The sequence below is a fragment of the Setaria italica genome, chromosome III, assembly GCF_000263155.2.
Source record: "Setaria italica strain Yugu1 chromosome III, Setaria_italica_v2.0, whole genome shotgun sequence".
Lineage (NCBI taxonomy): Eukaryota > Viridiplantae > Streptophyta > Magnoliopsida > Poales > Poaceae > Setaria > Setaria italica.
Window position 1 is genome coordinate 13,410,365 of NC_028452.1, and position 17,336 is coordinate 13,427,700.

A 17,336-nucleotide genomic window follows, 5' to 3' on the forward strand; every position below is an offset into this window, starting at 1 on the left:
CCGGGTCGTGTGTCCGACGCTGGGGATTCGGTCAGCCGATTTCTAGCGCCAACACACTTTTGGCACGCCCGGTGGGACAAATACAACCGCCACTATGTCGAAAGCTGCTGAAGTCTCCGAAGATAACGTCATCGAAGTGACGGAAGCAGACCTTAGGGACGACCAGAGGGAAGAATTAGAGAAGCAGACGGCATACTAACGGAAGACATGTATGCAATCCTTCAGTCGCACCAGGAGCGGGAAAACTGTCAAAAAGACTCCGTTTCCAACTTCCCGCCAGATCACAATCACCGAGGACTCGGACAAGATGTCCGAGATGGTTCAACAATCAGTTTATCAAGCCTTCATCGATCGATCCCCGGTGATTTCTAATACGGTATACAATGCCGTCATCAGCTCCTTAGCTAGCGGTGTATCTCAAGGGTACCAGGGGGCCGGCATATGCTCCGCCAATTACTGCTCCGAACAAGAGTTATCCAAATACACCTTATTCGGCTTCTCAGCCGATCCAAATTCCAACTGGGGGTTCTGGCGCTTCCTCATCATCGATCCCTATGGGGTTTAATGGCACACAATACCTCCAGCCACGTCCCATTCAGTTGTCCTCCGCGCAGTTTCCTCCGTTAAATCCAGCGCCTTGGGGGGCACCATCAGTGACGGCCGCCCCAGATCAACCGACCAACCATGGAAGTCCTCAACTCCAGGCATCTTTCCAGGCGGCCACTAGGCCACTCATGCCGCAGTATCAGCCTGTCACACCGGAGATGAGCAGAGCGGCAGAATCAACGAAAGTACTTCGGGGTGTTGCGCCACTCATACTATATGACGAAGCGGGGGGCTCGTTCAAACAGCCGATCCTGACTACGCAGCCGGGCTATGACACATCAGACGCCGCACGCACTCATCATCAAGTCATCCCACCGCCAATATACTAGCACGTACCAGTTCCCCAGCCGACGGTACAGCAGCAACAGCCGGACTGGTCGGCGCGCATAGCAGAGGTGATTCAAGAGCAATTCGGCTTAAAGCCGAAGGTACAGACCTACACATACAGGACACCGTACCCGCCTACATACGACTCACTGCCGTTTCCCCATCGGTATAAAGTTCCTGATTTCACCAAGTTTTCGGGACTGGATGACACCTCAACCGTGGAACACGTGAATAGATTCATCATCCAATGCGGGGAAGCAGCGGCGCAAGATGCTCTACGGGTGCGCCTTTTCTCGTCATCCCTGTCTGGGTCAGCCTTTCAGTGGTTCACTACATTGCCGCCCAACTCGATAATTACGTGGGCTGACCTGGAAAGGCAGTTTCACAAGTATTTTTACGCCGGGGTACATGAGATGAAGCTGTCCAATTTGACCAGCCTCAGGCAGAGAAGCGACGAGCCGATATCCTCAGATGTACAGAGGTTCAGGGAAATCAGAAATAAGTGCTACTCCCTGGCCCTGACTGATGCACAGTTGGCCGATATAGCCTTCCAAGGTCTCCTACCTCACATCAAAGAAAAATACGCCTCACAGGAGTTTGAGAGCTTGAGCCAAATCGTCCACCGATTGTCTGGTCAAGAAGTACGTCCTTTCGATCCACGGAGGAACTTCCAGAAGAAGGTGGCATACTTAGAAGAGGTTGAAACCGAAGAGGACACAAAAATCGGCCTTGCGGAATGGGTTAAAGGGAAGAAGCCGATATCATGTCCGTTCGGGAAGGAGCCGGAAACGTTCGGATTTGACACATCAAAGGCCGATAAAATCTTCGACCTCCTCCTCCAGGAAGGACAGATCAAACTCTCGCCATACCATACGATTCCTTCTGCCGAACAGCTGAAGAAGATGAAATATTGCAAGTGGCACAACGCTACCTCCCATGATATGAATGAATGCAAAATCTTCCGGCAGCAGATACAGTCGGCCATTGAGCAGGGCAGACTTAAATTTGAAGTACCAACAAAACCAACCAAGCCGATGAAGATCGACCAGCACCCCTTCCCCACTAACATGGTTGACACGGGAAAGAATTCGCTCCAAACCAAGGTGCTGACATCCGAATCGGCTAAAAAGAGCGGCGCCGTAGACCCCAGAAATCAAGAGGCGCCTGAAGACGTCAAGGGGAAACAGCGGATGGATGACGATGACGACGGATCAAGAGAACCACGCAGACCCATTACTTCCCAATTCCTGCTCAACAAATATCAACGGCAACATGAACGTTCAAGGTCCCGGGAAGAGGCGATGCGGAGACATGAAGATCACTGGCGGTGCTCGTTCTTCATCCACTGCTGGGAAAGCAACCTCAGGTTGCCATCGGTCGATAATTGTCCTGAATGCAACGGTCCGTATCGTCACAATCGGCCATTCAGAAGGTCTCGCTCCAGAGATGGGAAATCAGAGCCGATCAGCAGGAACTGGCGCGACCAAGAAGACTGGCGCCTTCCAGTACGTGATCGGCTGGGGGGCAGAAGTGACCGATATGACCGGTCGGAAGACAGGCGCGAGCGAAATGATAGGCCGGGGGGCAGATTTGATCGACATGACCGGCCAGAAAACAAGGTTGGCATTCACGACCGACTCGAAGAGATGGCCGATGCTCGGGTGTCAGACGAGAACCCTTTAGGACGCGAACCAGAATGGGAATGCGCCAGGCCACGAACCAAACCAGTGAACCCTAGGTGGTGCCCCGATGGATTGACCAAGTCTCAAAAACGAAGAATCCAACGTCTCCGCCAGTGGGAACAGCAGGAGGAAGAGCAACAGTACACGATGGACGAAAAGTAAGGCAGGTCTCAGGTATGGCGCCCCAAAAGAAACGACAGAAGAGGCGACGAATCGGCAGCCGATATTGGCATGGTTTTCATACTGCCGATGGAATTCATGACTCCTGCCGACCGACAGAACATGTTAGCAATAGAAGAGCAGATGGCACAATTGGCTTTGGAGCCAATGACAGCCACATTCGAGAAGCCCGAAGACGACAAACGACAACACCTGAAGGCGTTATTCCTTAAAGGGCACGTCAACGGCCGACCCATCACCAGATTGCTAGTAGACAGAGGAGCTGCGGTTAACATTATGCCATACGCCATGTTCCGGAAGCTAGGGAAGAGCGATGACGACCTGACTAGGACGGATATGATGCTCAAGGACTTCGAAGGCAACGTATCCCCCGCCCGCGGCGCTCTCTGCGTCGACCTCACCATCGGCAGTAAGACCCTTCCTACTACTTTCTTTATCATTAATGGCAAGGGATCCTACAACATGCTACTCGGTCGAGACTGGATACATGCAAATTGCCGTATCCTATCCACAATGCATCAATGCCTCGTGCAATGGGTCGGCGACAACATCGAGGTGGTCACCGCCGATTCCGCATACAACATCGCGGCAGCCGACATGCAGCGGTGGAGCTGCGAAACCGTCAGATGCATATCCGGGAGAATATGGGACACTGACTTCTTGAAGGTGTCCGATTTTGGCCTACAGCCAATCCGAGCAGTCGGCTCCGAAGACTCAGACTAAATGGATCAGTTCGCCCGAGAAGATGGGAAGCTAGGACACGGGTTCATGTCGGCCGATTCATTAGAAATGATAGACTTAGGTGATGGCACCAAACCAAGGCCGACATATATTAGTGCAAATTTGGATCCGGAATACAAATGTAAATTGACAAATTTATTGAGAGAATTTAAGGATTGCTTTGCTTGGGAATACCATGAGATGCCCGGATTAGACCGATCCATTGTTGAGCATCGGTTACCCATAAAGCCGGGGTATCAGCCGTATCAACAGCCTGCACGGCGGTGTAATCCTAAAATCCTACCAGACATAAAGGCCGAAATAACGCGGCTAATCGAAGCAAAATTTATTCGGCAATGCCGTTATGCCGAATGGATCTCCAACATTGTATCAGTATACAAGAAGAACGGAAAGCTACGCGTATGCGTTGATTTCAGGAACCTCAATCAGGCCACACCAATGGATGGATACCCCATGCCGACGGCCGATGTGCTGATAGATGCTGCCGCAGGGCACAAGGTTATTAGTTTCATGGATGGAAACGCTGGGTACAATCAGATACTAATGGCCGAAGAGGACATATCCAAAACGGCCTTCAGATGCCCGGGTCACCTTGGTTTATTCGAGTGGGTGGTAATGACTTTCGGCTTGAAAAACGCCGGCGCTACGTATCAGAGAGCCATGAATTACATATTTCACAAACTTATCGGCATACTAGTGGAAATCTACATCGATGACGTCGAAGTCAAATCAAAAGGACACCAGGAGCATCTGGCCGATTTACGACAGGTATTGGAATGCACTAAGAAACATGGGCTGAAGATGAACCCGAATAAGTGTGCCTTCGGCGTATCCGCCGGACAGTTCTTAGGATTCATGGTGCATGAGCGGGGGATAGAAATCAATCGGAAGACCATAGCGGCCATCAATAAAGTCGTGGCCCCGCAGAATAAAACTGAATTACAGTCTCTAATTGGCAAGGTGAATTTCATCAGAAGGTTCATATCTAATCTGTCTGGGCAAATCCAAGCCTTCACACCATTATTAAAGTTGAAGCCCGACCAGGAGTTCATATGGGGGGAAGAGCAACGCAAGGCATTGGAAGATATCAAGCAGTACTTGGTCTTATCGTCGGTATTGGTCCCACCTCAAACTGGTAAGCCGTTTAAACTATATTTATCAGCCGATGAACGAGCTATCGGGTCAGCTTTGGTCCAGGAGTTCGAGGGAAAGGAACGGGTAATTTATTATGTCAGTAGAAGACTTCTAGATGCCAAAACAAGGTATCCTCCAGTAGAGCGGTTGTGCTTATGCCTTTACTTCTCATGCACCAAACTCAGGCACTATTTGCTATCAGCGGAATGTGTGGTCGTATGCAAGGACGACGTGGTAAAATACATGCTGTCATTGCCGATTTTGAAAGGACGAATCGGAAAATGGATCTTGGCTTTGTCGGAGTTTGACCTTCGGTATGAATCGGCAAAAGCCGTTAAGGGTCAGGTCATGGCCGATTTCGTTGCCCAGCACTACGGACCAGAGGCTACCTTCGTAGAACCAGTACCTTGGACCTTATACTTTGATGGATCGTCATGTGGGGCCGGATCAGGAATCAGCATCGTCCTCATATCGCCTCGGGGGGCAAGTTATGATTTCTCTCTACCGATAGAAGCATCCGCCACTAACAATCAAGCAGAGTACCGAGCTGTACCGAAGGGGTTACAATTATTAAGGGAAGTCAAGGCTGATTCTGCCGAAATTTTTGGGGATTCCATGCTTATCGTGGATCAATTAAAAGGGAGGTCCAAGTGCAAGGATGATGTGTTGAGGATTTATTACGAAGATTGCTTGCAGCTTCTGAAAGAATTCAAGTCTGCAGTTATTGAGCACATCCCAAGGAATCACAACGAGGATGCCAACAAGCTCGCCCAACACGCATCTGGGTATCGGCCGATTCAAGGTGCTATGGCTCTAGAACTCGCGGCCAACGACTGGTGAAAGGAGATTGCCGATTGCCTCAAAGATCCATCTAAGAAAGTGGATCGGCGGGTACGTTTTCATGCTACCAAATATGTGTTACTGGAAGACGACTTGTTCTACCGAACAATCGATGGCGTCCTACTCAAGTGTCTAGGAACGGAGGAGGCTAGGACTCTGATGGGAGAGATCCACGAAGGAGTGTGTGGAGCCCACCAGTTGGCACATAAGATGAAATGGATGATTAGGAATAATGGGTATTACTGGCCAACGATCCTCGAAGATTGCTTCAAATATTATAAAGGATGCCAGGATTGTCAGAAATACGGGAATGTCCAACGTGCGCCCGCATCGGCCATGAATCCCATTATCAAACCATGGCCGTTCAGAGGTTGGGGAATTGACCTCATCGGCCAAATCTATCCTCCGTCAAGCAAAGGGCACAAGTTCATTCTGGTAGCCACTGATTACTTCACCAAATGGGTGGAGGCGATTCCGTTGAAGGCCGTAACATCGGCTGTTATGGTTGACTTTGTAAGGGACCATATCGTCTACCGTTTTGGCATTCCCCAGACTATCACGACCGATCAAGGGACGATGTTTACATCAGGAGAATTCGAGGAGTTCACGGCCGACATGGGAATCAAATTATTAAATTCCTCTCTGTATTATGCCCAAGCTAATGGCCAGGCCGAATCTTCCAACAAAGGGATAATTAAGTTAATCAAGAGGAAGATAGAGGAACAGCCGAAAAAATGGCATTTATGTCTGACTGAAGCCCTATGGGCATACAGGATGGCTTGCCATGGGGCCACCAAGATGTCCCCTTATCAGTTGGTGTACGGTCACGAGGCGGTACTACCATGGGAATTGAGGGCAGGGTCGAGACGCATTTCGCTCCAGGATCAGTTGGCGGCCGACGACTACTCCTCACTCATGAAAAGGGAACTTGATGACTTAGCTGGCCAACGATTGAGAGCTTTGATAAGTATCGAAGAAAACAAGAATAAAGTGGCCAGGTGGTACGATAAGAAGGTCAAAATCAAACAATTCTCTCCGGGGGACCTGGTATGGAAGTTAGTGTTGCCAATCGGGTCGAAAGATCCTAAATTCGGTAAGTGGTCCCCTACGTGGGAAGGGCCATATAAAATCGGCAGACGTGCTCCAGGAAACGCTTATATTCTGGAAACGATCGAAGGAGAAGAGTTTACTAGGGCTCTGAACGAAAGATACTTGAAAAGGTACTACCCTAGTATATGGGTCGGAGCATAAGGATCAACCATGATGAACAAGCACACAGCCGATACAAAAGGAATCGTCTAGAGAAAAAACATAATCGTCCAAATCGGCCGATATATTCGGTACGGATGATGGGTTACACGACCGACACGGTACAGGTCGCCCTTAGAACAAAAAATAATTAATCATGCTTTTTCTTAAGCTCTCTCTCAGCCCGACCTAGTTCTATCAGAAGACGGATGTACTATTCTTCTATCTCTTTCATCGCAGCCTCCGCCTCGACTTGACGGGGGAGAGGGTGACTCCGGTCCATCGCCGGGCGTAATGTTCCTGCTGCTGCATCTTCAAGGACGATTTGACGAGGAAGCGCATGACTTCTGTCAGCTTGAGGTCGCCGGTGGTCGTTGCCGTCCAGAAAGTCCCAGATCCGTCGGATGTCAGCAGGGACGTGCTCTTGGAGTTCGTCGCGATGAGCCCTGATTAAATCCTTGTCTTCTTGCGACAACGGTTCGTCGGAGTGCACGAGTCCGATGGCTCGTTCGAGTTCAGGGCTACGGCGCCGCGGCTGCAGAAAGCAACAATATACATATAGCCGCCGAAAATGTGATTCCCTTCAGAAGAGTTAAACTAAGAAAGGGAATGAGGGCAAATCTTTTACCTGATTAACAGAGGAAGAGGTAGAGGATGAAGAAGACATGACTGAAAAGCGCGCCGACGAAAACAAGTTGGGGAAGATGAAGCCGAGCTAGACAGGTACTCTCAGAACGGGGACCTAGGCCGGCGTTTATAAGAAAGGAAGGCGTGGATGTTTGGTAAGACGCGTCCCATCAGAAGTAAAAAAGGTAATAAATAAGGGGGCGCCGTGAAGGACGGTCAAAGGGGTTATTTATGTTCGTACAAGAATTGCCAGTACTTTTACAGGTCACCCAGAAGGGCGTTGATAGCTGCGATCGCTCGGCGCCGAATCTGATCGGCAGAGTCCAGGACCCGTTGGTCATCCTCTACCGATCCGGGGACTTCTGACATATGGCGGTAGAGTTTGAGGGCTTCGTGAGCCAGGTGCTGCCTCTCCCGTTTCAGATCGGCGATGATGGATGGAAGTTCCTGAAGCCTCTTCTCTTCGGCGTCTATTGCTTTGGTCACCTACTCCATCTCCTTGGCAAGCTCTGCCCTTCGGCGCTTGAGGCGATCTATCAGGCCGACGATCCCTAGGCGAGAGTCTTCCAGAAAGTGAATCCGTTGATGCACCTCTTGAGCTTGACGCTTGTACGTGTCTTCTTCTTCACGAGTCTTGGTCAACTTGGCGCGATCGGCCATGTGGCGCAGGGCCCTAAAGATCGGAATCCTCATTGACTCGATATACGCGGCCGGCGCCAAGGCCTCTTCCGCTTCTTCTGGTACTCGCCCACTGATGTCACCAAAAAGTTGCCGAATCGGCGAGGCATCTTCTACCAATCGGCCGATGTCCTCTTGAAGAAGGGATCGGATGCTTGCAAGTTTGGCACGAATGTCATCGGGGATGGAGCTCAAAGTAACCTGACGAGAGGCGACTTCCTCGTCATCGGAGAGTGCGACCGCAAACGAGAAAAGACTGTTGTTGGGGGTGTCCTGTTCCTGGAAAATAGTAAGTCAAGAAGAAAAACAAATCAGCCGATGGTGATAGCAAATCGGCCGAGTAAGGGTGGGAAGTCTCTTACCTCCTTGAAACGGATTTCTTCAAACTGCGTTTGAGAGGCCGTTATCCTCGATTCAGGGGCTGGTACCATTGGTTCGTCAGAAGAAGAAGACTCCACAATGATTGGTGCTTTGCTCGGGCTAGCTTCCCGAAAGATGACCATTGATTGATTAGGTGGGGTGCTTAGCGTACCAGTGACCTGTGTCAAAAGATTGAATAAGAACATCATCCAAATACTAGGAGAATCGGTTGAAGAGTAGTATACCTCGGTAGATGGAAGCGTGGGCGTGTCGATGACCGATTGGGTTGCTGCCGATTGTTGTGGGTCCACAGAAGTGATTTGTGCAGTCTAAAACAAGATGAGTCAGTATAGAGATGGCAATCGGTAGGATCAAACAAGTTTACCTGCATGGCCTCCACCAGTAATGATGCAGTGGCCGCCCCAGCTTGCGTGACGACTTGAGTATCTACTTCTCCAGCGGCTGGAAGGGACAATGCGACCGAAGTTTCTGCCGATGTGATCATAGGAGGGTCAGCCGATTCTATACGAGCTCGTACTCGGCGACTGGTCTTCTTCGTGACTTTCTTCTGCGCCTGCTTCGATCGGCCGGCGATCACATCCACGGAAGGGGCATTGTAGCCGATAAGGGGGAAGATGGTGTATGGATGATGGTCCTCTATCGACCGGCCACTCCGGCTGCGTGTTGGGGGAATGTGGTTTTCAGACTGAAACAACAGCGAGATGTTAGTGTACGCATTTAACCACATTAATGAAGGAATGAAAATCGGCTAGGGAAAAATACCTCGACATTTGGGTCGATGTTGGCTGGATCCAGGAGATTGCAGTATGTCGATGCGGAGGTGCAGAACAGGTACTGCTTCCATTCGGCCCACCACAACTTGAATGGTTGGACAGCAAAGGGGGCTACTATCCAGTCATTCAGGTCTATGGTACTGGAGTCTGGTATCCGATCTCGCAGCCGACTATAGTCAAGACCCTTGGTGAGCTCATCTCTAAACTTTGCTCGGCCGGCGAAGTATGCCTGAATTGGCAGTTGACCCATGCCGAATTGCCGTGCTGCAGCGGAGGGATTGTAGAACTCATACGTAGGAGCATCTTTCCCTGAGAAGAAGTTGGCCGGTAAGATTCCCGGTTTAATTAGTTCATCTATGAGATCTTCGTCGAATCGGCCGGTAGTCGAGTCGAAGCAAGAAGGGAGCTCAAAGATTGGGTCATCTCTCTGATAAGGGAACCAGACGGTTGCATCTTCATTAAAACCGTTATAAAAACACCGGAAGTACTCGGCCACCTTGGTAGTAGAGTACGAGCAACCAGAGAAGGCCGATGCCGCTTCGCCGAAAGATGTACACCGGCGTCGGACAGTGGGATTCTCTGCCGATTCGACGCTGGGGAACGTCATGTGTTCTACTCACTGCTGAGAAATCTTGCTCATGTACAGGTTCAGCCATAAGTTAATAAACCACCAGGGTCCACCTGGGTTTCCAATCGGCTCCCCTCGGGATAGCTTGATGCCGATTTGGTGAAGCATGTGGTAGGCTGCTCCCAGTAAGTGCTTTCCAAGAGGAACAGAAGTCCCTATCGATAATGCTTCGGCCAGAGCTTGGGTATTGGTAGATGGACCAGCTGCTCTCCCACAGAAGAAATGCTTCTCTAGCCACATCATCAGGAAGGCCGTGTGCTCTCTGTTCTCGACAGATCTGGCCCTTTTGTTGCATCTGATGAAACCTTTCCACCCGCTGATTCCCCTTGTGTCCAGCCGATGGGATGTTGTGGCTATAAGGCAGAAAGGGGTGTCCGAGGAAGAAATGTCCATGCCGGTCAGTAAGACTACATCGGCCAGTGTGGGGGTCATGGGTCCGTGCCCAAACAGGAATGCATTGAGAGCATCAGACCAGAAGTAAGAAGCTGCCATCACTAATGGCTCATTCCGTTCCATTTGGGACAGGGATAGATCGATGCATTGGCTGATTTTGAGCTCGTCCCATTGGACTTTCTTAGAGGCGGCTATCCGCTGGTACCATTCTCTCCAGCCGAGAGTTTCATTCGGCCAAGACCTAAAGGTACCTAACCAATCATCTAGGTCCATAGTTGATTGTTTGAAGGGAATCCTATGGGTTTCCAAATTGATTAAGTCGGTTGGATCTGGGTTTCCCATGGGTCCGAGGCAGATAAGGCTGGGGTTTTCTATGAGACGAATGGTGATGTGATGCCTAACCGCCTAAAAAGGAAAAGGGGGTGCGAGGGTAAGAAATAGATCTAAAGTAAATGCATTACTGATAAGGGAAAGTTTCGGTAATGACCTCCGGGATGAAGCTCCTCGTAATCGGCGGAATCACCGGTGCAGCTGCAGACGATGAAGCTGCCAATGGGATCTCGGATGAAGCTTCAACTTTCGCCGATGGAGCTCCTTCTTCCGTCGATGGAGCCGCCGCTGTCGCTACTGGAACCTCTGCCGAAGGCACCATTTCTGGAGCTTCGCGCGTTGGTGAGGTGCCTGAAGGTGCCGCCATTGGAGAAGTAGGAGGGAATGCGAAAGGAAGGAGGCGCTGGAGAATTGGAGGACTAAGGAAAGTGTTGGAGGGAGAAAAAAGCCTGTGCGCTGAGGAAGAAGGACGTGAGCTCGTAATGGAAGTACGGGATGTGCTAATATTTAAAGGAGGTCTAAGAAGGGGTAAAAGTGGAATTTTTACCGCGCTGGCGTTTCGAGTTTTTCGGGAGTAGTGGTTGTCGTGGGTGCTCGTTTCAAAAAGATTGCAATCATCAGGTTGGAGACCGCGAAACGGAAAGATATTTTCATTACGTCTGTTTTGGAAAGGAAGTTGAAAAGAATTTCGAAGTAAAGACTATGTTTTACTCCGAAACTGGGGGGCATGTGTTGACGCCAGATTTCGACACGAGTGAAATCGGCGTTAGGAGAGGGAGAAATTAGAAGATGCGGCGAGATGCAAGGGCGACGATTGGAAATCGACTGATTGGTGCTACAATCAAGGATCGGTTGGTTGGTGCTACAGTTGAGGATCGGCCGATTGATGCTACAGTCAAAGATCGGCCGATTGACCCTTGGAGTTCCGTCTCGCCCGACCTTAGTTTCCAGGATCGGAATAGTCTGAGCCCCCCGACGTGTGGGTCCTAATCGGTTGTCCTTTGCCGATGAGATGGTCGGCCGATTAGGAGGCTGGAATAGTTGGGCCGGTGTGGGCCTAAAAAGGATTATGAAGATGAAGAAGGAATCGGCCCATGAAGCGCGTGATAATCGACCTAGTACGGATCGTACTTGTAAATATTCGTTTTCTGTTTAAGTTTAGGGATAGAGTTCTAGTCGGATAAGAAGTCGTTTGTACGGGGCTATAAATAGCCACCCTTGTAGATCTGTAATCATCATCAACTCAATACAACAAACTACTATTTCCTCGTACTTACCTTCAAGCAGGCGACTTCGCCAACACTTTTCTTCTTTTTTCACGAGTTCGTACGGGTTGGCGGGGCTGCATCAACTTGATCTCTGGCCGATCTTGTAAGTTCCGCTCATCGAGTAAATTCTAAGAGCGGGAAAACTGTCAAAAAGACTCCGTTTCCAACTCCCCGCCAGATCACAATCACCAAGGACTCGGACAAGATGTCCGAGATGGTTCAAGAATCAGTTTATCAAGCCTTCATCGATCAATCCTCGGTGATTTCTAATACGGTATACAATGCCGTCATCAGCTCCTTAGCTAGCGGTGTATCTCAAGGGTACCAGGGGGCCGGCATATGCTCCGCCAATTACTGCTCCGAACAAGAGTTATCCAAATACACCTTATTCGGCTTCTCAGCCGATCCAAATTCCAGCTCGGGGTTCTGGCGCTTCCTCATCATCGATCCCTATGGGGTTTAATGGCACACAATACCTCCAGCCACGTCCCATTCAGTTGTCCTCCGCGCAGTTTCCTCCGTTAAATCCAGCGCCTTGGGGGGCACCATCAGTGACGGCCGCCCCGGATCAACCGACCAACCATGGAAGTCCTCAACTCCAGGCATCTTTCCAGGCGGCCACTAGGCCACTCATGCCGCAGTATCAGCCTGTCGCACCGGAGATGAGCAGAGCGGCAGAATCAACGGAAGTACTTCGGGGTGTTGCGCCACTCATACTATATGACGAAGCGGGGGGCTCGTTCAAACAGCCGATCCTGACTACGCAGCCGGCTATGACACATCAGACGTCGCACGCCTTCACTCATCATCAAGTCATCCCACCGCCAATATACCAGCACGTACCAGTTCCCAAGCTGACGGTACACCAGCAACAGCCGGACTGGTCGGCGCGCATAGCAGAGGTGATTCAAGAGCAATTCGGCTTAAAGCCGAAGGTACAGACCTACACATACAGGACACCGTACCCGCCTACATACGACTCACTGCCGTTTCCCCATCGGTATAAAGTTCCTGATTTCACCAAGTTTTCGGGACTGGATGACACCTCAACCGTGGAACACGTGAATAGATTCATCATCCAATGCGGGGAAGCAGCAGCGCAAGATGCTCTACGGGTGCGCCTTTTCTCGTCATCCCTGTCTGGGTCAGCCTTTCAGTGGTTCACTACATTGCCACCCAACTCGATAATTACGTGGGCTGACCTGGAAAGGCAGTTTCACAAGTATTTTTACGCCGGGGTACATGAGATGAAGCTGTCCGATTTGACCAGCCTCAGGCAGAGAAGCGACGAGCCGATAACCTCAGATGTACAGAGGTTCAGGGAAATCAGAAATAAGTGCTACTCCCTGGCCCTGACTGATGCACAGTTGGCCAATATAGCCTTCCAAGGTCTCCTACCTCACATCAAAGAAAAATACGCCTCACAGGAGTTTGAGAGCTTGAGCCAAATCGTCCACCGATTGTCTGGTTAAGAAGTACGTCCTTTCGATCCACGGAGGAACTTCCAGAAGAAGGTGGCATACTTAGAAGAGGTTGAAACCGAAGAGGACACAGAAATCGGCCTTGCGGAATGGGTTAAAGGGAAGAAGCCGATATCATGTCCGTTCGGGAAGAAGGAGCCGGAAACGTTCGGATTTGACACATCAAAGGCCGATAAAATCTTCGACCTCCTCCTCCAGGAAGGACAGATCAAACTCTCGCCATACCATACGATTCCTTCTGCCGAATAGCTGAAGAAGATGAAATATTGCAAGTGGCACAACGCTACCTCCCATGATACGAATGAATGCAAAATCTTCCGGCAGCAGATACAGTCGGCCATTGAGCAGGGCAGACTCAAATTTGAAGTACCAACAAAACCGGCCAAGCCGATGAAGATCGACCAGCACCCCTTCCCCACTAACATGGTTGACACGGGAAAGAATTCGCTCCAAACCAAGGTGCTGACATCCGAATCGGCTAAAAAGAGCGGCGCTGTAGACCCCAGAAATCAAGCGGCGCCTGAAGACGTCAAGGGGAAACGGTGGATGGATGACGATGACGACGGATCAGGAGAACCACGCAGACCCATTACTTCCCAATTCCTGCTCAACAAATATCAACAGCAACATGAACGTTCAAGGTCCCGGGAAGAGGCGATGCGGAGACATGAAGATCACTGGCGGTGCCCGTTCTTCATCCACTGCTGGGAAAGCAACCTCAGGTTGCCATCGGTCGATAATTGCCCTGAATGCAACGGTCCGTATCGTCACAATCAGCCATTTAGAAGGTCTCGCTCCAGAGATGGTAAATCAGAGCCGATCAGCAGGAACGGGCCGGGGGAGGGAGACGGCGGTGGCGCGGCGAGATCCATGGAGGGGGAGGGAGATGGCGGCGCGGGCCAGGTGGAGGGTGATGCCTGCCATGGAGGTTCAGCAGGCGGTGACGACCGGCGGCGGCGGCACCGGCGGCTACGTCGAGTTCCTGGTGAGATGCGTGGAGGGGCTCCTCTCGGTGCTGGGCAAGGTCTGGGGAGCCCTCTGGGCCGTGCTCACCCTCTGGGCCGTGCTCACCGTCACCGTCGTCATGGAGTACACCGTCGGTACGCCTGTACGCCGCCGTGCATCGCAGTTAGTTGTAGAGATCAATGACGTACAAGACGCATGCAACATCACGCGTGGACGGCTTGGGCCAGTGACGGCGGTGGCGTGTGGCCGGCAGTGGCGGCGGCGGCGGCGGCGGCCAGCGACTGGTTTTTTTATTTTTTTTGTGAAATTGTTGCCGAGTGTTTTTTGGGCACTCGGCAAAGCTTTTGCCGGGTGCCCGGCAAAAAACACTCGGCAAAGTTTGTTTACCGGCAGGATTTTTGCCGTGTGCCCATTGCCGAGTGTTACACTCGGCAAAGGGTTCGCCGAGTGTTTTTGGGTCTTTGCCGAGTGCCCAAGGCACTCGGCAATGCTCCTGTCTCCCGTAGTGGTTTGTGGGGCAAAAACCCTTTGACCTCCCAAGTTCTACATCAAGTATAAAGAAGCGCGAAGCTTTAATGGCCTCATGACTTTTAAACCGAGAAGCAAAATTTAGTTACCTTCGAACGTCGTTAGCAGGGCTCGAGATTAACTTCACAAGTTGCGTGTCGGCAGTGAAGAAAACAGAACTTCTTTAACCTCGCACGTTCTACAGAGACACCTCTAATAGTAATATTTGTACCTTTGCATCACTTTTGTTACTAGGAGGACTCGAGGCTAATAGTTGACAACAGTAATGGCTAAACTCCAACTAAGCCGACCCTTGAGTGTTTGGAGTCAGTTCCAGACACCAAGCTTTTACCTTTTTGCTCTTTACTCATGAATATACTTCTTGAGAACTGCCATAAACCTCTCAAAAGGGAACGTATTGTGTAGAAATATAGGATCGAAAATAAAAATCTCTTCAACAAGGTGGACTAAAAGGTGGGTCATGATATTAAAGAAGGAAAGTGGAAAGACCATCTCAAAGCTGATAAGACATTGCACCACATCATTCTGCAGCTTTAATAGATTGTTTGGATGGATTGCCTTCTGAGAAATCATGTTGAGGAATGCACATAGCTTCATGATTGTCATTATCACATTCTTTGTTAGAATACCCCTCAATGCAACAAGCAGCAATTGTGTCATCAGGACGTGGCAGTCATGGGCCTTTTGATTTATGAATTTTTTCTCTTTAATATTTATTATTCCCTGTATGCCTTTTGATTTATGAATTTTTTCTCTTTAATATTTATTATTCCCTGTATATTCCAGGAGTAGCCAGATAGGACCTTGATACTATTCAAGCACTCAAACATTCTTTCCTTCTCTTTCTTGTTGAGAGTGTAACTGGTAGGATGCAAGTAATGTCCATTATCACTCTTTTCCGAATGTAGGTCATCTCGTTGTTTCATATGTTTCGGGTTCCGACGTGTTTCAATTGTATCCTTTGCCTTTCCATATGTACCAAGGAAGCCAAGCACGTTCACGCAAAAATTTTTCATCAGGTGCATTACATTGATTGCATTACGAACCTTAAGGACTTTCCAATAAGATAGCTCCCAAAATATAGACTTCCTCTTCCACATGGGTGCGTGTCCATCCTCGTCGTTCGGAACAACTTGGCTGCTAGAGCCCAGCCAAAGACTACCCTCACATCCTTTATCATAGAAAATACATGTTTACCATTATGGTGAACGGGTTTAGTATGTTTTCTTTCCTACCCTTCAAAATGCTTCCCTTTATTTCTTAATGGGTGCTTAGCAGGAAGAAATCGATGATGTCCCGTATACACAACCTTCCTACAGTTTTTCAAATACATATTGCAAGTATCATCTAAACAGTGCGTGCAGACTTGATATCCCTTGTTTGTCTGTTCGGACAGATTACCAAGTATCGGCCAATCATTGATTGTTACGAATAACAATGCTTGTAGATTAAAAGTCTCCTTTTCATCCTCATCCCACACACATACACATTCTTCCTTCCATAACAGTAAAAGTTCATCAACCAACAGCCTTAGGTAAACATCAATGTCATTGTCAGGTTGTTTTGGACCTTGGATAATTACTAGCATAATAATAAACTTCCGCTTCATGTACATCCAAGGAGGAAGGTTGAACATAAGGTCACTGCTGAACTCACCGAATGGATTGAATCCATCTGTACTTAAACCAAACCATATGTTCCTTGCATCCTTTTCAAACTTGGGAAATTCTCTGTCAACTGTTCTCTACTGGGACCCATTAGCGGGGTGTCTAATCATTTTATTTTGCTTACGTTCTTCTTTGTGCCAACGCATCAACTTTACATGTGCCTTGTTTCTGAACAAACGCTTCAAGCGTAGTACTACAGGGAAATACCACATTACCTTCGCAAGAACATTCTTCTTGCTGACCTACCCCTCAACATCACTAGGATCATCTTGCCTGATCTTATAATGCAGTACTTCGCACATAGGACAAGCCTCCAATTTCTCGTATTCCTCACCGCGATAGAGGATACAGTCATTAGGACCTGCATGTATCTTTTGTACCACTAAACCTAGAGGGCAAACAACCTTTTTCGCTTCATACATTGAGGATGGCAATTCGTTCCCCTTGGGAAGCATGTTCTTTATGATTTTCATTAACTCATCAAAACCCTTGTCAGAAGCTCCATTTTTTTACTTCCATTGCAGCATTTCCATTATGGTACCCAACTTTTTGTTCCCCTGTTTGCAATCAGGTACAACAATTTCTTATGATCATCTAACATACGCTCGAACTTCTTTGACTCCTTCACATTCTCACAGTCTTCCTTTGCATCTCGCAACACCTGATCTAGATCATTAGTAGGACCTTCCTCTGCAACCATCTCTTTTTCAGCCTCGCCCGTTGCAACATCTGCAAAGGCACCTCTTTGAGTCCAATCAGAAATGTAGTTACCATCTTTTTCATCATCATCATCTTCCATCATAACTCTTCTTTCCCCGTGCTTGGTCTAAACGAAATAGTCAGGCATGAATCCCGAAC